The sequence below is a fragment of the Mus pahari genome, chromosome 4 (assembly GCF_900095145.1).
Source record: "Mus pahari chromosome 4, PAHARI_EIJ_v1.1, whole genome shotgun sequence".
NCBI classification, from domain to species: Eukaryota; Metazoa; Chordata; class Mammalia; order Rodentia; family Muridae; genus Mus; species Mus pahari.
In genome coordinates, this window is record NC_034593.1 from 131,222,007 (window position 1) to 131,242,042 (window position 20,036).

The 20,036-nt window shown below is 39.1% G+C and overlaps 1 long non-coding RNA gene across 1 annotated transcript in view; it reads right to left on the reverse strand.

Annotated features, from left to right (window-relative positions):
- Positions 1 to 7,266, reverse strand: part of LOC110320554 — a 41,326-nt gene extending 34,060 nt beyond the window's left edge. The window contains exon 1 of the long non-coding RNA XR_002380464.1: positions 7,062 to 7,266. This is a non-coding gene — a long non-coding RNA (uncharacterized LOC110320554). The remainder of the gene's footprint in view (positions 1 to 7,061) is intronic.
- Positions 7,267 to 20,036: the final 12,770 nt, after the last annotated feature.

Genomic DNA, 20,036 nt, shown 5'->3' on the forward strand with positions numbered 1-20,036 from the left:
AACAGATTCTTTAAAAAAACTACCTTTAGTGATAAAATCAATAAATGAATACTTATCATCAGTGAAGTTGTTATTATGTGGTAAAAGAACTCCTTCTGACCATATGTAGGAAAAGGATTAAATAGCATTAAAATATGGCAAATCTGGTTGACAGGATGATATATATTTATTTTAAATCACAATCTGTCAAGTGCTGATATAGATATTTATTTACTCCAATATCCTCATTTCTTAGAAAAATTTTGGCTTTTGATAGCACTCAATAAGTATTGAATGAATGAATGAATGAATGACACAACATTAATGATCAAGTGGTAAAACTGATATTTTACATAATGAAATGATTAATATGATAGAATTTGTTAGCAGTAATTTGCATGCAAGTGAATCAAGCAATATCTAAAAAGATATGTGTCAAGTTATTACATGTAGTCACACAGGTACATCTCTCACCTTTCCCTTTTATATGACACTTAAATGGCTGCAGCACATCCATATTACATGTATAATTAAAACAATTTATTCTGTATTATAAAAATAATTTGCTATACTTGACAAAATATAAGTTATATTTGGTACAGCAATAAAAAGTATGATATCTGTTACCTATAATGTAGAATATTTACTATGATAGATAGTCAAACCAGTCATTTAAGAAGGCAGAACTGGGTCTGGAGAGACAGCTCAGTTAGTAAAGAACTCCCTGAATAAACATGAAAACTTACTTCCAGTCCCTTGGAAATCTGGATGTGGTTCTAATAATCTGTAATGCCAGCACAAGACAGAAGATGAAGGCAGGTGAGTCATGGAAATGCACAGGTCAGCTAGCCTACTATCTCCAGTGGCAAACACGAGACCCTGTCTCAAACAAGATAGAAGGCAAGGACAGACATCAAAGTTGTCCTGTGACTTCCATACTCACGCCATGAAACAAGCTTGCTACTTCCACACACATTATATACACACAAGCACATGTCATGCACCATACAAATGAACACACATAAGAAATGCTTAATGGACCACACATTAAGAATGAAGATGTATTAAAAAAAAAACCAAAAGGAGAAATCAAAACTTTTCACCAAGCAGAGAGTAGTGATTAGTGGAACAAGTAACTGTTTAGAGATGGATATGGGCTTTTCTTTTGGAGTTATTAAAGTATTTGGATCTAAACACAAGTAGTTGTTACACAGTATTAGTATTGCTATCACATTGTTCACTAGGGAGTGATGAAGTTCTTGTCATGTAAATTTTATATCAGAACAATAAAACACTTATGTATATTTATCAAATAAAAGTGAAGCAACATGTGTAAGGTATCTGAAAGTTACTCAATCTAAACATGGGGAAAATCCTGAGTCTGATTCATTCCCCAAAGAAAGAAGGATGGAGAAGTGGTACCCTCAGTGGATACTCTCTAGTAATAAAAACAAACAAACAAACAAACAAATAATAAGTGAAAAACCAAATCTTAGCATCCACTATAATCCCCAAACCTTTATAATGGCTAAGTTTTGTTGCTGTGGTAAACCACCATGAACAAAAGCATGCTTTGGAAGAATTTATCTGGGCTTACAGTTCACAGGAAGAGTCCACAATTATAGGGGGGTGGGGGGAGGAGGAGGAGCAGGCATCACCAGACAGCTCAGTACAGTGCTGAAAGATCACATCTTCAACCACAAACATGAAGGACAGAGAGTGAAATGAAGTGAGACCATACACTCCCAAATCTGCCCCCAGTGACATACCTCCTCCACCCCAAAGGTTTCATAACCTTCTCAAACAGTGTCAGCAGGTGAGGGACCACGTTTTCAAATACAGAAGTAAGTAGAGAACCTTTCTTATTCATACCACTGTACCTCCAAATGACATTGTTTCTAAGCAAGGTCATAAAAGACAAAGAGCCAAATCATAATTCAGAGAAGGTGAACCATTCTCAGCCAACTAAACCATATGCTTCTCTGCTAGGAACATAGCTTGTTCATGCTTGTTCCCCTCAGACACCATGGTAATCACTTTGACAACCATAATACTCTGCAGTGTCCTGTCATAGGACGTAAAGGCTGTTGGAAGAATGATATTTAACAAGAAGATTAATGTTGGGATAGAAGAGCTCGTAGGTTAAAAGTGATGTTGACCAGTAGAAGACTAAACTCCAGAGCTCATATTGCCTCCAAACCAAAACAGGTTACAGTCTAAGAATGGTACATTCTTTCCCTCTGACCTCCACACATATATGTTGGGCCAATGTCTCCTGCACATGCATGTGCACATCACATACAAAAATACACTTACTGCCTTCCACATACCCAGACTCCCAAGAATAAGCACACACATGAAAACCAGATAGTCCTTGACTTTACCTTCAGTTACGCTTGTTCTGGAAAGACCTAGAAATCTGATATATGGAAGATTCTCGGGTTCATTGATGTAGGTGGTCTGTGCGACCACACTTCTCAAACCTCAACACTGCCCCTGTCCATTCCCTTGATGGAAGATGTCTTCCCATAAATGGAATCTCTTTCTCTCATAAATGGAACCTCAGGATTGGGGATATGTATCATCATTATACCCAATGAAATATGAAGGTAGACCTTGAGTGATTTGGGTCTATTTTCATTCTGTGCAAGTAGAACTTTATAACAACCAAAACTATCCAGAAAATAAAAATGTCTCCTGGTGCTGGGAGATTTGGAAACATAGTTGAAGGGCATATTTCAGTAAGTTATAATAAACTCTGTTACACAAGAGGGATTTCAATCGTTTGCTTCTTAGGGATCTTTCCAAGTCAGATTCTCTAATTCTATGATAAAAACAGGTTGAGCAGGCAGAGGAAGCAGATGATGTGTGCATATATAACTACTTAGAAAAATGTAGATCTCTATAAAAATCTGAGATGTTATTTATATTACTCATGATTCAGGGGTAGTATCTAACACCACTTTTTGAAATTTCCTGAAATTGATTTGTACTTTAATAAAAATATTTAATGAAAATAAGTCAATTTTAAATTTAAACTTTAAAAGGTATAATGGGTATGATGTTTGAGGACCAAATTTTTCTTTACTTTTAATATTTTTTTCTGATTTATTTCTTCATTTATCTTTTTCTGATTTAAAATAAGTGTAGAGTTTTGTGATAGGCTTCTCATAAAATTCAGAAACATTTAGAAAGAAAATAATACAATATCACAAATTATTCTGCAACTGAGAAACTGATAATACTATTTGGGGATACTCTTCCCCCCCCTTCCCCTCTAAGTACACACACAAAAATTTCTTGGTGATGCTTTGACTAATATTTTGCATTTCTTTTGAAATATATATTATTAACAGAATACTATGTTATTAAACAAAACGTGAATTAATACCAAATTAAATGGCCTTAGGTCAGGTTCAACATTGACCTGAAAGGATGCAAATTCAGGCGCTTATATTATTAGCACCTTTATATTGAAGCACAAAAGGAATAAAACAAAAAATATTTTAAAACCTTAGTTTCCTCTCTTTGGATAATCTTATTATTTCTACTTTTTTTATTCTAATACATATTCTGTAGTCACATATGGGTTTAATCCAGCTAGAACGTGTTGGGAGCTTTCTCCATACTAGATAGATGTCATAGTGCCAGACGAAGCTCTACAGACTACACCAGCAGAACTGTCACTTTGTCTTCCTTACCTATGGACCCTATGCACAGCGCTACTGACCAGACAGACAAGATGTGCCTACTGTACACTCATGCCAAATCTCCCTTATATAGGAGTAACCAACTGCTTTCTAATTGGATGGATCTGAGGCCTGCTCCACAGCAGGGGTTTCATAACTGGTTCTATAAACCTGGTTAAAAACCTTTGGTTAGGGAAGCCATTGTCCTCAGTGGGGAAACTGCTGCTGTTATTGTCCTAAGCAAACATGATATGCCCACTGAATCGCCTTCCCAAAGACTGCGCTTACCCCTGTGGTTTGGTGTTACCATCAGCCTGCTCAAAAAGCTTCTCTAATAGTAGGTAATTGTAGGTGCAAGGGCTGATCTAAATGAGAATAAATGAGCACTGAGTGCCCAGTTATGGATGGAACACCAGAAACATGTCTCTCAAGACTCAGTAGCTATCTTAGAGTAATGGATGGGAAAACTGTAAGAGGCAGAGAGGGGCACAGAGTAGTGTAGATTACTAACATATGGGCCTAGCTGCTTGGTTGCCTGCAGAAGTCTGCACAAGCCTGGGCTTGTCAACGTCTTATCATAAAGGGGAATGGGTCCTGTAGGGCTCTACAGAGGCTTACAATGGGGAGAGGGTCCTTCAGTGGTATAGCCATTGTTCAGTTTCTCACACTCCTTGAAGCAGCCTTTCAAACCTATACTCCTGTCTGGAAGCAGCACTAATGAAGTTCATTGCATCATTCCCAAACAAAGATGAAAGTAGAAGAGGGACAAGTTGAGAAGGGAATTTTTACAAGTGGACAGGGATAAGAAAGGGAATTAGGGAGTGTGGAAGGCCAACATGATCAAAATATACATGTATGGAAGTTTAATAATGAAATCCACTATGAGTAATTTGCATCTGCCAATTTAAAAACCATGTCTTTAAAAGAAGAAACATGGTTCTTCTATCTGGGCTCTTAGTCATCTTCATCTTTAGGATGTACCTGCAGACATGGGGCCTATCCATGGAACCCTATGGTCACAACAGAGATTCTGTGAATATTTCAGTGTTTTATAGAACAGCAATTGCTAAGTTTTAAGAAGCCGTGAGTGAGATCTCTCCTCTCCGTGGACTGTGGCAAATATGAGTATTTACAAGTAAGAAAACAGCGACAGGGCAGGTGAGATGGATCAGCGGTTAAGAGCACTGATTACTCTTCCAGGGGTCCTGGGTTCAGATCCCAGCAACCACATAGTGGCTCTCAACCATCTGTAATGGGATTTGATGCCCTCTTCTGGTGTGTGTGAAGACAGCTACAGTGTATTCACATACATAACATAAAGAAATAAATCTTTAAAAAGGAAGAAGAATAGAAATCAGAGCCTCAAAGAAGTTTTCCATGAAATCTGGTAGAGAAAAATGTTCGATCCAGCATTTTTCCTTTTCTACTTCTGTTAACATGTGGTGGCAGAGGCTCTATGGATGGCTCCCAGCTTGTTGTTCTCCTTTGAGTTTCACATTCTTCTCATAGGATTTCATGTTTATTTGCCTAAAGCATATTTCAATCACGAAGAAGTTTAATGCATAAAATTCTTCCCTTTTCACAAGGGTGGGGAAGTGGATAGGGAAATAAGAGAAAGACACAATTACCAAGTTATTTTAATAGGTTTGTTATTGAGAAGGAAGATACCTGAAGAATTATATGTCATTTTTGGAGCTACGAAATGGTATCCTTCTTTTCTTAAGGAAAATAATAGGACAATAAATATGAATGACTTTCTCAAATGCATTGAAAGATGTGGCAGTTGTAAATGCACGGTCCTTGCTTCTCATTCGACGATTTCATTTTCAATGAATCAAAATGGGTCAGTCAGAAAGAAATAATTCCATGGTGTAATTTATTTTTCTCATTTTAAAATCCCCTCAAATTTGACCAGTTTCCCTGAACTTTTGCAATAACTGGGTTCTCCTGTATAGATTACTTATAAAACCATGTCTCTCCTACATAACACCTACACCATTACAACTCTGCCGCTCATCCTTGAGATTGTATTTTCTTTGCAAGAAACTAACATTATGGTGCTGATGATGTTTGGTTCACGAATATGTGCCCATTCCATGAGGACTGTCCAGTCATAAACAGAATTTCATACTCAGATATGTTTTTTTTCCTGAAATAAAAATTTTCCCATAAAATTAAACATTTGCCAAAATAATGTAAGTGCAGTGCTAAAATTTATAATTTTTCAGAATCCGCAAAAAGAATGCAGCTTTAGGGTAATCTTCAAACAAGCGAAGCTTCTTAGATGCTTCATTAACTTGTCCAACTGGCTTTCACTCGATCATACTCTGATTTAGAAAATAAACTTCTTACTTTTGACGCTTCTGTGCTGCAAGTGCTTTGACTTGTCCCGCTTCCAAACAGTTGCACTGTGTGGTCTTAACTCAGCTTGAGTCGTACGATAGGCTAGGAAATCCTGCCTCGCTTCATCTCAGGCTGCCACCGCCTTCCATCTCGTTACTGCGTCCTGCAAAGGAGAGGGCTTTCTCCTCACTCTTCTCATTACAAGATTAGCAATGACAGAAGATCTCCATGGCAACCTAAAAATGATCTGAGAAAAATCACATTCCCCAGGACTTTTGTTCTTCCCCAGTTAGTTCGGATAACATAATGTATGTTATTCAAAAATGTCGGGGTTGGGAGATGAAAAAAAAAAAAAAAACCGAAAAACTTTGCCATTCTGTGCCCACGTGCCATGACCAGCTTCAACCTTCAAGCTCTGAATCCCCCACAGCACTGCGCAGCCCAAACTTTACCTGGTGCAATGAACACAGGATTGGAGTAAATAGTTAACTCACTCTAGAGGCTGCTTACTGAAATAGTCCAGCTTCCTTTCCTATTACTGAGGTTGAGCATGGGATCACCTGAGCATTTCTGCACCCCCCCCAACAACTACCTAGCCCCGACCCCTTCACCCCTGCAAAAGCAAAGATGAAGAAGGCTACAAGTAGTCCTTTGAGCCTTTGTTGATCTGTGTACTGACAAAGGTACCTGAGGTGACTTTAGTCTCCAGCATCTGGCATTAGTCCCTTGAGTCAGAGGTACTACTGCCTTTGTGGGCTTGGCAGGATAGGTATCATGCCACTGCTGAAATGAACTTCTAGTGAATTTCTCAGATCTGCCTTGCTCAATCCTTGCAGTTGCCTCTCTGCTTTTACTGATTCTTCAGTCTATCTCGTCAACTTCCGTTCCTCTGTCCCTTGCTTCAAGGTGACAGACCCATTGTCCAGACCTTGTAGCGGTTCAATCACCTGCTTGGGCCCCCAGAGTCGCCAGAGAACTTATAGATCTCCTTTTGCCACTTCTCCCGCTCTGCCTTAGGATGTAGTTGCCCTATCTCCACTCAAATCTTACTTCCGAGTTGGTGCGAGTCACAGGAGAAGACTCCTTCTGGCTGTCTTTGATTCAATACAGGTTAATGGTTTCTAACCATCATCCTCATTGGCATGGTGTGGCATCACCAAGCTGGCTTGTCAGAGCACTGTCACCTTCCTGGGAGTCAGCATGCATCATCTGAGAGTTATAGACTTCTCAACCCAACCACCTTCTGCTTCTCTCCTGCATTTTCCTAAAGGAAAAGCCAGGACACTCAATCTGAGTGCTTGCCTCCCTTCTCTGGAATGTGCTCAGAACCAAACACTCTTCAACACCCTTTCCTTTTTCTTGGCTGAGGTTGAGGTTTCCAAACATCTAGTTATTTTTTCTCCCTCACTTTTAAGCATATTTTCATCCCTCCAATGTTTAATTTATATATTCCAATCGCTCTTTGAATTCATAAAAAACCCCTTTCAATGACCACAAATCTTAATTCACATTTTCCTGTCTCACTACACACTGATGATTTTTTAAAAAAAATCTTTCCTTGAATAATGACATTTTTTCTCTTTGTATTCCTACTTTAATAATCTTAATCATGCCTGATATAATGGATGCCTCTGGCTGAATAGGGAGAGGTTCAGTTCATTTATTTCAAAAGTCTTAACCTTTTAATCGAAGAAAATGAAGATACTGATAAACCACAATTCCCTTCCAGTCATTTCCAGATGCCTCTCTTGGGGGAGGCACTCCTTTTCTCCAAACACTACTTTTATAAGCAAAGTGATTTTAAATAAAAATATACTATACTTTATCTTCTGTCACACAATAGCTTCCATGCACAAGACTTCAATAACAACCTGTTTTACATTCCAGATCAATTTTAAAACATGCTTTCATTCATTTGTTTTAACATAGCTTTTAATGTGGTACACAAGCAAAGTGGGCAGATTTACAAAGCAAAAGAGTAATCCTTACTTGTGTGTGAATAACCAGTGCTCACAGGTTTAGTGTGTGTGTGTGTGTGTGTGTGTGTGTGTGTGTATTGCCTATAATATGGTGTGAATAACCAGTGCTCACAGGTTGTGTGTGTGTGTGTGTGTGTGTGTGTGTGTGTGTATTGCCTATAATATGGGCTTAATTTATTGCACTGTGTTATCTGTTTAATAAAGACCAGCCATAATACAACCTGTGGGCTCTCTGAGCAACTTGGTAAGAGTAGTGAGTCGAAGAAGACAGGAAGGTAGGAGTAAGGTAATATGAGGAGAATCTGTGCTTGTAGAAGTAGAGACTGTATCTGGTCCTGGCAAAACAGTCCTATCATGAAGAACGACAGGAAATAAGAACTGTGGGATCAGAGGACAAGTTTGTTATATTCGGCTTTAAATTGGCTGGATTACACAAGTCATTCTGGAAAAATGTATTTTTTCAGATATTTGTTCTTGGCACAGCCTCCCTGTTCCCCGCCTTCATACTTCTCATGAAACAAAAGCTTTGTTCTAGCCCCCCCCCCCACCTCCCCATGTGACTGGTGCTGGCTCATTCCACTACTTCTGTTTGCTTGGTCACAGCTGTCCATGAGTGTCTTTCCTCTCCCAAGTGGTCTGAGTAAGTGAAGCTTGTAGCAAATTGCCCACAGCCCAAGGGTCAGCCCCTAAGTGGCTGCGAGATTTGGCTTTGGAATCAAGCCATTCTTGCTACTAGTGAGGATTGCAAGGATTTGCTTTGCTTCTATTTTGTAGTTAAATTTCTACTGAAATAATAATAATAGCTTCCCCACGAAATCTTTTTTTTTTTCAAGGATGTTTTCCTTCTTTTCTTATTCCGTTCATTGCCAAAAATTTGGGTGGAAATGAGAATATTTACAAGCATTCAAAGTCTCTTCCATCCCATGACTCCTGAGACTGCCACTCCCAGGAGGCAAGTAGTTCGGAGATCTGTCCTAACAATAATGTTTTTTCTTTCAATTTCTTTTCCACCTCTCTCCTGTCCTTTATAACATTTTTACCAGGATCTTCACTCTCCTCCCCGACCCAGCACACACACACACACACACACACACACACACACACACACACACTTTAATAATTTATTGACTTTCATTTTATATTTATGTGTTAGTGCCTACATATATGTCTGAGGAGAAGGCAAGATCCCCTTGAACTGGAGTTACAAGAGTTGATGAATTGTCTGATGTGGGTTGCTGGGAACTGAACCCAAGTCCTCTGTGGAAGCCATAAGTGCACTTAACTTTAAGCTGTGTCTTCAGTTTCTAACCAGGCCCTTTTAAAGCATTTTGTTTGTTCTATTCCCCTCTTGGTTTCTAGAATGTAGCATGCTTCTGGCATGCCTCTCACTTTGCCAGTTCATCTTTTATCCGGCTCTTCTGCCTCCTGCTGTGGCTTAGATGCTATTTGTCTTCTGAAAGCTTGTGTATTGGACTGAAGTTTGTTTCCCACTATGTTAATGTGGAGAGGAGGGAATACTTTTAAAACGTAGAGCCTGTGGGGAATGGTTATGTCAACAGGGAGGAAGGGGTGAGTTGTAATCTTAGAGAGTGATTTGATCCTATGAAAAACAGTATGTGTGGAAGAGCAAGCCTATCCCCAGAGCTCTCTAGCTTGTAGTCTCATTCTGTGGTCTCTTCTTTTTATATGTAGTACATGTCACGGCATTCCACTATGAAATACATCAGGATGCTTTTGATGGTCTACTTAAATATAAACTTGGCACAATCTAGAACACCTGGGAGGAGAGTGCCAATGAGGCCTGGGATTGTTTAGATCACATTGGCTGCTAGACATACCTCTGTGGGTCACCTTAAAGCTGTAATTGATTTGAGAAAACCCAGCCTGAAAGTGAGCAACATACTCCTTTATACATTAGCTGAGAAAGCACGCTGAGCACTAAGTATGCATGCACCAATTTCTCTCTGCTCTTGGCTTGGGATTTGATGTGACAAGCTATTTTATTTTCTTTCATCGCCTTTATTTCACCGGACTTTAATCTGAAAAGAGAAACAATAAATCCTTTCTCCCTTAAGTTGCTTTATCTCTGGGCATTTTATCACAACAACAAAAATGAAAACAGAACAAAGCTGGATGCTGTGCACATGAAAGACATGAGCCAGAATAAGCCTCTGGTTTTAATGAAGCACCATGCTTCCAAGCATTTTCTATAGCAGCATAAGGTGGACTGATTTACTAAATATAGGTATTTTGTAAGGTTGCTGCCTCTCTCTCTCTCTCTCTCTCTCTCTCTCTCTCTCTCTCTCTCTCTCTCTCTCAGCAAATCAAATTGACCTTGGATATTATCATTCAGATACATCAGTCATTTCTAATTCAGTGTGTCCTAAGCTGAAGGCCTCGGGGCCCTTCCATCTTCTCTTCTCTTCACAGGCTCTATTTCTGCGGGAGAGGAGCTAGAGCTGGTTTATGAGACCTTCTAAGTGCTCACCAAGAGACTCTTATTTTTTTATTTTATTTTTTCCAGGTCAGCCAGGGATGATGGCAAATACTACAACTAAGATGTCCTCACTTGTCCAGGTTAGGGCTTCCATTGCTGTGATAAGTAAAGCACTAGGACCAAAAGTTTCAGCTTACACTCCAGCTAATCACTGATAGAATTCAGGGCAAAATTCAAACAGAAAAAGAAGCTGAATGTAGGAGCTGCTACAGAGGCCCTGGAGGAACACTGTGTACTGTCTGGCTCCATGTGGCTTGCTCAATCTGCCTTCTTACTGCACACAGGAGTACCAGCCCAAAGGTGGAACCCACCCACTGTGAGCCGGGCCTTCCCATAGCAATCATCAATCAAGAAAGTGCCCCTAGCAGGCTTTTCCACGGGCTATGTGGAGAGGTAATTTTCTCAGTTGAGGTTCTCTCTTTCAAAAGACTCTAGCTTATGTTAAGTTGAAATAAAATTAGCCACCACATAGCTCATTTTCTGTAGTTATGATAAAAAAAAAATAGTACTCTAACAAAAAACAGCTTAGAGGAGAAAGGGCTTGGTTTTAGCCCATTACTCTAAGCTATACTGTTATTGTGTAGATGACACGGCAGTAAGTACTTAAGAAAACCTTGTCAGATTACGGCCACAGACAGAAGGAAACAATGGACTCATGACTGTTCTTTCTCCCCTTTTTATCAGTCCAGGGATCAGCTAATGAAATGATGCTGCCTGTGTTCAGGTTGGGTCTTCCCAACTTAATTAACCCAATTAAGGTCGAATACCTCACAGATGTGTCTAGGCCAATCTATGCTAGACAATTCTGTGTTGAGCCCTCTTCCCAGGTGGGTCAGATAGACAAAATTAAAATTGGGGCTTTATTTTCTTCTATTTCCCCCATTCCTCTTCCTTCCTTCCTCTCTTCTTTCCTCCCTCACTCGCTTCCTTCTTTTCTTCCTCCCACCCTTCCTTTCTTCACCCTTCCTCCTGCCTCACCTTCCCTTTCCTCTCCTTACCAATACCTTCCATGCCCTATCTTGGGGAACCTCATCTTCCTCCCCTCCTATTTTCTTTCCCTCCCTTCTGCCATTTCTTCCAATTTTCCTCCATGCCTCTTTTTTCCTTCTTTTTCTCTTTCTCATTTATTAATTTCATCCCTTCTTCTTTACAGTTCTTCCTTCTTACCCAAATTCGAACATTTGTCAATACTCAAGCCACAATTCCAGTTCTTTGACTCTAAAGTGTGGTCAATAATCTTTGATTGTCTCTTTTTCTTACTCCATTTTCCTAAATACATTCAGCTGTCACATTTTATAATTTATAGCTCACTTCAAAGTTTTCCATTATTTTACTGAATTCTTGTGTGATTGTTCCTCCAATCTTTTTCTTATTACTGAGCCACTGGGCAAGGACACTAACCTAATCCTGTGAAAGACCATCTCTAACAATGCTCAAAGAGCCTTTTTGCCTCAAAATGTTAAGTGCCACTAATTTGACTTCAGATCAGCCATAATCTTCTCCAGTTCTACTTCAACAAGCGTCACTGTTCTCATCACATTACTCAGGACCCTGAACTCCTTGCTGCTGCCTGGATCATGCAAAGTACTAGAAAGCTCTGCAGGACTGCATTTGTTAATTGACTATATGAAAGCAGAAAGAAACAGAGCAGGTTCCAATGATATTCTTCAAAGGCACCTCCCAGGCCTACATCTCTCAGTCGTTTCCAGTTCCCACAATTTCCCTTAGAAACCAACCATCTATACAATTATGATTCCATCAGTGGATTCAATCTGTTGATAAGATCAGAGTCTTCATGATCCAATCATATTTTAGTGGTGAGTACACCATCTAGGAACCAAACTTCCAACATATATGCTTTCTGGAGGTATATGTCATAACTGAATCATAGCAGCTTCTTCTTGAGACTAAGGAGCCCAAAGCAAAGCTGTGTCCAAGAACTATTTGCATGAGAAGGCCTGGGTTTTTCATAGATTCTGAAAAAAATATTGAGAGGTAATTCAGGTTTTTTCTTAATATTATTATGAAGGAAGTAATTTGGATTCTATTCCTTCATGTTTAATGATACTCAATGAGAAAATAGGAGCTGCTAATTAGATGAAGTTTCTGTCTGGAACTCATATCTTGTTTCCCAACATTATTTCCCATCAGATATGCCCATGTTCTTTATATTCCAGACAGTTGGTACAATAGATGATGAGTTAAAATCCAAATTGTCTGGAGACTAAAGGAAAGAATTTAAGGGATAAGATCCTAGACTTTATGATCCATAAGATTAGAGACCAGTTCCATTTAACTCTCCGAAGTGGATCAAATGCCTTCTTTAGATCAATGTTGTTCCAATAAATTAATGAACAACACTGTGTTTTGGTCAACACTGTAGACCTCTCTACCATTCTTACTGCTGTTCCTTGAAAGTTTATTTCCTAAAGTTTATTTTCCTCTAAGCTATAAAATCACTGTCTTGTAGATTAAGGACTTTTCCCAAGGGCTTTACTGGTTTATTTATTTGCAGAGTTTGACTATAGCTTTACAGATAGCATCAGTAACTGAGCACAGAGAAAGAGTAATCGGGTAGTGTTTTAAAATTTACCGATGACCTCTTACAGTAGTCATATGTTAACATGAGCAGCTTGAATAACATCCCAAATATTCTTTACCCTTCTTTGTCTACTACATGATGACTGGCATCCTCAGCTTAATAAGGTTACAAGGAAAGATTGTGAACTACTTTTTATTATATTTACTTGCTCTATTTCTGGAGAGATTGTATGCTATTTCTATTTGTTGATTTGTTTATTTTTTAGCATTCAGTCAAGAGATTCTTTCTCCTCTGTTTTAGTTTCTAATCTGGAAATTATTCTACTAGTTAGAAACTAAATATCTGTTCAAAATGTATGTACATATATTGGCTTACAGTATAATATAAATTGTTAAACTACAGGAGTAGGAACTATGAACTAAAAAATATCACCACAGGCTAAGATCAAAAATGAGAAAAAGATATTTCTGAATCTCTGGAAGGTTACAGATAGTAGATCAGAGCTTAAACAAAATTGCTAAAAATGGTATTAATATTTTCTTTATATACAAGCACACATTATTTCACTTCCTCATAGATTTCTCTCAAAATAGCCTTTGTTTTATTAAATATTAGTATTTGTCTGTAGTTTACTGCTTATTTTGTTAGAAAGATTTCCTTTCACAAATATTAATGATGAAATCGTAGGCCTCCTATATTGTGCGAGGGCACATGCTAGGTTTCATGTGTTCCTATGCTTTTTCCTTTACTAGCAATTACTGTGTTTGGGCTCCTGGAGGTTCCTATAAAGGATACCTTCCAGAAATATAACTTTTTCTATTTAGAGTCAAAATGAAATAGTAAGACCAACTCACACCTTTGACCATCCATTTCAAGAGATCAGGATTCTGAAATATGAATGGGCATTCTCTTGGCCTTATTCTTTTGTTTCTGTTTCTGTGTAATGTTTTCTCAGACTAGTGTAGCTGGTGGACTCTTGTTTAAACCAGTAGCTGCAAATTAGCCTTGTAATTTCCTTTGAAATAAAAGTCTGTTTTGTCTCACCTAACTTCAATCTCATGTTCCTATTAAGGACAAAGAAGTCAGAAGAGTGGTAAATACAATCTAACTATCATCTACTTCAGATGTGGTGTTGTAATGAGTCTCTCTCTCTCTCTCTCTCTCTCTCTCTCTCTCTCTCTCTCTCTCNCACACACACACACACACACACACACACACACACACACTTTTAACATTAGTTTTTTAAAAATGGTAAGTCATTAGATACCATCTTTGAAAACACTAAAGTGTCTACATTTATTTTAATCAATTTCTTGGATTATAGCATGTAATCAAAACTTCCATGTGTATCAATTTTGGTAGACAAAGTACTTTAAAAAACGTTTCCAAAGTTATCTGCATTGTTAATAAAGAAAGACAAACTAATATAACAACATATATGAATTTGTAATAGATATTAATGATGTTTTTATTACTGGGCAAGACATTTCCATACTAAGTCCATTGTCTGTCTTAATGATAACAGTGGCCAATAATAGGCATACCATCTGCTCGATGCCTAAAATAAATCAACACTGATATTAACAACGACTCTGACTATATTTTATTTCTTTTTGTAGTGAGGAGAAACTCAAAGCAGGCTACATAATTCAATTGATGCTTCATGTTAGAAAATTACAGAGGTTGTATCATTCCATCTTTGAGAGATGGTATATGAAATTCAGAGAAGTCAGTGCTCTGAAACCAGGCCAGGCTCTGAACAGAGCATGAACTCCAGTTCTCACTTTATGCTACACTGCTCCCCACCCCCTACTTTTTTATAGCTTGTCTCAACAATTTGGAAAATGAAGGCTTCCTAATAGGGCTTATAGGAACACCAATTACTGGAACAGATTCAGGATTTTTTCTGTAAAGAAGTGTTCTCCGTGTGTGTGTGTGTGTGTGTGTGTGTGTGTGTGTATGTGTGTGTATGCATGTACTTACACATATATATGTATTTTTTCTCAGTCTCTCACATTGCATCTGCATACAATTGTCCTTTAGTATCCACAGATGGAAGATGAGTCAGTGCTAGGACTTCATACCCGTGAATGCCTAAATTGACAGTTGTTCAAGTCTTTTACATAAACTGCATAGTGTGTGTGTGTGTGTGTGTGTGTGTGTGTGTGTGTGTGTAATCCCCTCCTACCTTCACATGAAGTCACTTCTCAATCCTACCAAATACTAATACAACGCAAACAGTGTATGGTTGACTGTTATTCGTTATACAGACAAATGCCCAATACAATGCAAATGGTGTGTAGGTGACTGTCACACCTTATTCAGGTTTTTTGAGAAAGAATCTCTCTGTGAGCCTTAGATTGTTCCAAACCTTTGAATCTTCCTGTTTCATCCTCACAAACATTGATGCTAGGCACTGCCATGGCCAGTTTGAGTGCTCAATCCAAGACTAGTTGAGCCCATTGATGTAGGAATTACAAACAGAGAGGGCAGGTTATATATATCCTTTGACCTCGGCTCTTACTTTCCACTCCTACCATTGACATTAATGACCTTCTCAGCCTGCCAGCCTTTCATAGCTCTGTGTTGAGGGAGACATGAACCTAGAGATTTTCTAGTCTAGGAAAATGGTTGTTTCACCCACTTCTTGTCTGTATCAGTTCTCACAATCTCTGGCTTTAAATGAACTCAAAGATGTGCCAAAGTTAACTGCTCTCTTTTGGGGCAGAGAAGTCGGGTCATATCTGATCGCATTAGAGCCCAGAAGAAAGACATCAGCATCTACCTCTACAGGGCTGCATGGGGTAATGTTGAGCATGAAATCAATTGATCCACTTTCTGCTCAGAAAAGAAACAATGTAGAATATACATCTCCCAAATATACACAAAGAGGATGAGAACAAGACACAGAATGGCTTGTCACCAGCTAGTCCTTTATGGAATTATTCGAGCAATAATAATAGATACAATAGCACCAGTACCATTATCAATCAATACCCTGCCATATGCTAGAAATCACTCAAGCCACTTGTATATGAGTTATTTGCTCTAATTCACAGAAAATAAAGGTTATATTAGCACCATATCCTAGAGGAGTGTGCATACCTCAGAGAAGTGTGCTGTGAATTCAGGACCTGCACACAGCTTGTCTACCCTAACTCTGAATTTCCTCACAGCATCAGCCTGGAATGGAGCCAGGAAAATAAGAGGTTCCTGCATTATATAAAATGCTACTGTTTCTTTCATACACTTTGTATAATTATAGATTTATAGCAGTACAATGAGCTTTTATAAACTATTTATATACTTAAAGTAGACTCTACACCAAACAAAAAAGTACATTGTTATTTTCATGGAATTATTAAGTGTGCTTTTGAGAGTTAGAAGCCAAATAAGGTAAACGCTGGCCACAGTGTTACTGTTAGGGTCACTCTATGAAGGTTCGAGTATGTTGAGTGGGATGGCCTGTTAACGGTGACTATAAGGAATGCAGTTCCTGTGGTTCGTGACTATTTCCCATACGGTTCCATGTTTATGAACCACGTTGTCAGCTGCGAACAGCCGCGCTCCTATCTGGAACCCCAGTATTTGGGAGACAGGGGTAAGAAGATTGTAACAAGTCTGAAGTCACGCTGGTGCTTGAGCTACACCATAAGCTCCAGGCCCAGGGTAGGGTGAGACCTTGTCTCAGGAAAACAAATAGAAGGCAGTAAAGGAGGTAGGGAGAGGAGGGGCAATGGGAAGGATGGGCTGGAGGATATCGAAACCTACAGAGTATATCGTTTTTGGTTATTCCACATGTGGGGAAAGACAGATTAGGAAACCTTTGAAGTATTGCATCAGCATAAGTTTTTTGTGGTTGTTGTTAGAAATGGGTTGATCCTACGATGCTGTTATCCAATTAGGAGATGGACACATAGTGTAGAGTGTAGCCCGAGCAGACAGTCTGTTCCTTACCTAAGTTCACCCTGGAAGAGGTTCCCACTCTGGTTCTACTTCTGATCTCCTGATTACAATCTTCTAATTTCATTTGTGTTTATTTAGCTATTTGCCCTTTCAGAAATAAAGTTACCAGTAAAAATGACTAAGATTTTTTTTTAAAAAAGAAACCAAGACTATTTCAGAGTCACTGCCAGTGTGTAATGTCTTATAACACTGGTCAAAGCCAACGGTGGAGTAATTTTAAAATAAGTGTTTTCTCTGCAAAATCACCAATACTGTGTCATTTGCCCCTCCTTCTTGAATATTCCACCCCCACGTGCCCACCAGCAAAGGGGGATAGGGAAGAAAAACAGATTACAGTAAATTTTGGCAAGGAATCCTTTTGCATCATTTTCTTGAAGTCACATGCTTTGGATTTCCTCTTGTTTATGATATATTAAAATGCCTTCCAGATGTTTTTAATTATAAGAAAACATTTTCAAGAAAGCAGAGTAATCCATAATAAAATTTCCTCTCTTTCAAATGGCCAATAAATTAGTATATCCCAGCTTATCAAACTGCCCCATAATTCTGAGAATGACCTGTTTCAAGAGAGTCAGGCATGGAGTTAGACAGCCAGAATTGTGTTGATGTAGTGTTGGGTTCCTGTTTGCAATGGAGGCTGCTCTGGGTCTGGGACACCCTCACCCCATGCCAAAGCCCATTGGCTGGAATTCCGTAAATGTGCCACACAGATATAAACACCTCCTTAGGGTGGGGAAGAGGAATGGAGCAGCCTGTTGATAGTGTATATCATAACTCTGGGATATGGGGTGGGGAAGACAGCATTTAACTGCTGGTATGTGATCCTGAAGCTCAGATGCATGAAGAAGTTTTCATTTCCTGGTGTTGGATGCATGTCCAGACTACCATAGTAGAATCTGGGAAGACACATAAGAAGGAAGAGAACCACAGAATGGTTTCAGAGAGCATTCACAGAAGCAGAATGACATCTGAGGAAGGCAGAAGAATCAATACATATGAAGACTGTTTCTAGGAATGGAAGCCATAGCCTCTGAACAGGGGTTCTGAACCCTTTAACTTACTCCTGTGATCACCATTTATTCATGAAGGTACCTGGCTCCTCATCTTAATAATGAGCTAGAGTAAAAATTAGCTTATAATCCAGAAAAAAGAGAACTGGGCAGGGCTGGGAGAATCCTCGGATCACTTTTTCCCGGTGTGCCATTAGCCATGAGATCAATAGAGTTGTTTCGTTTCTGTTTACCATGTTAGTTGCTACAACAGAATTGCTTCGTGGGTCACCAGCATGGTGGCTGCTAAGCCACATCTTCTGATCTTCCTTCTTATAGGAAAGATTAGGATCCTCAGCAGAAAGACAGCTCTTTATGCTTCACAGTGTGAAGTTAAACTTAGATAGAATATTCACTTTTCTCACTCAATGGAGGGCTTTCTCTCCTATCACTTTATACTTTTGTTTGCAACTGTAAACAAATATGCGCAAATGTAACTTCGGAGAAACATTTTATTAAAAGCAATGTCTCCAAAGAAGCTATGCTTTGAGGAACTTTTTTAAAATACAGAACATGATGCAGTATCTCAGATACACACTGGCTTGTCAGTCAATATGATTAAAACACCCATTGTACACAAAAGAATGAGAATTCTGGAAAAGAGAGAAATTGGAATTTTTACTGACTTATAGCAAATGGGGCAGAAGAAGGAAGCTATGAAGGTAGTCTAGAGACGTACCAGATTAAAGATCAGGAACCCAGAGTTTCCGGGAAGGACAGAGATTCAGTCAGTGCCTAAATGAAAGAATATAAAAGTCTCCTAGGCTTTTATAGACTGTTATCTCCTTGACGAGCTTTGAACTTTACAACCACACATGATATCCAGGTGAAGATATCGTTGATTCTCTGGTTAAAATGTGTCCATCAGGAATGGCCAGATGATACCTGAGCAAAGGAATATACCCTGAGGTTATTCCCCAAGAACTTCAGTGTCACCAGTGATAGAGGAAAGGAAATGGGGAAGGGGAAGGGCCCCTGAAGCCTTTCTTAGGACTATCAGTCCTCTCGTGCATATGGACTACGTAGTCAGAAGCATCCTTGGAAAATGTCACTAAGAGACAACAATAAGCCAACTAATACATCACATAAGATAGAGTCAGGGACCTTCCGGGCTGAGTGCTTGCATGCAACTCTGGAAGTTACCAAATATCACAACGGTGGAGAATAAATGTAGACTGTGTGGCTCGATACCTCACATTCACATTTAATTTACTATGAGTCAGGGAGAGTTCCGGCAGGATTCAGGAAGCAGGCTGCAGTAGCACTAATTATTTCAGCCATCAAATACCTGTACTTCCATAGGTGTCTCCTCAGCTGTGGGTCCATCAAAGCAGCCCTATTTCTTTCGTGTTGCTTGTCTTCCGATTACTAATCACAACCTGCTCAATTAGTTTTTGTTTGTTTTTTGTTGTTGTTGTTGTTGCTGTTGCTGTAGGTTTTTAATCTCCATCACTTTAACGTGAATTGAATAAAACTAGGATCTTTTGTTGTTGTTCATTAATCACTTTCCCAAACCTGGAACAGAACCTAGTCCCTAGAAGGTCCATGCTAGGTTTTAAAAGTGAAATTTTCCCATCTGGAAAATTTGTATATTTTAACACCAGGCCCCCAGGTGGTGGCATGGACACTTTTGGTTGTGAAAGCGTTTGAAGGTGGAGGCCTAGCTGGAGGAAGTGGAGGACAGGGGGTGGGGAAAGGTCAATCCCTTCTCTTTAAAGATAGTCCCTGTTTCCTGTCACTGCTCTCTACTTCTTGTTCAACAGAGATACAAAATGTTAGACCAGCCCCATGCTATCTCCTGCTGCCACGCCTTGCTAAAATGATGAACTATGTATCTCTTCAAGCCATGAGCCAAAAGAAACCCTTCCTCCCTTAAGTTGACCTTCTAAACATTTGGGAACAGTGAAAAGTGACTGAGAGAAAATACAGAGGCTAAACAATATTGAATCATACTGAGATGGAAGAATAGTCAAAACTAAGGCATTGGTGGAT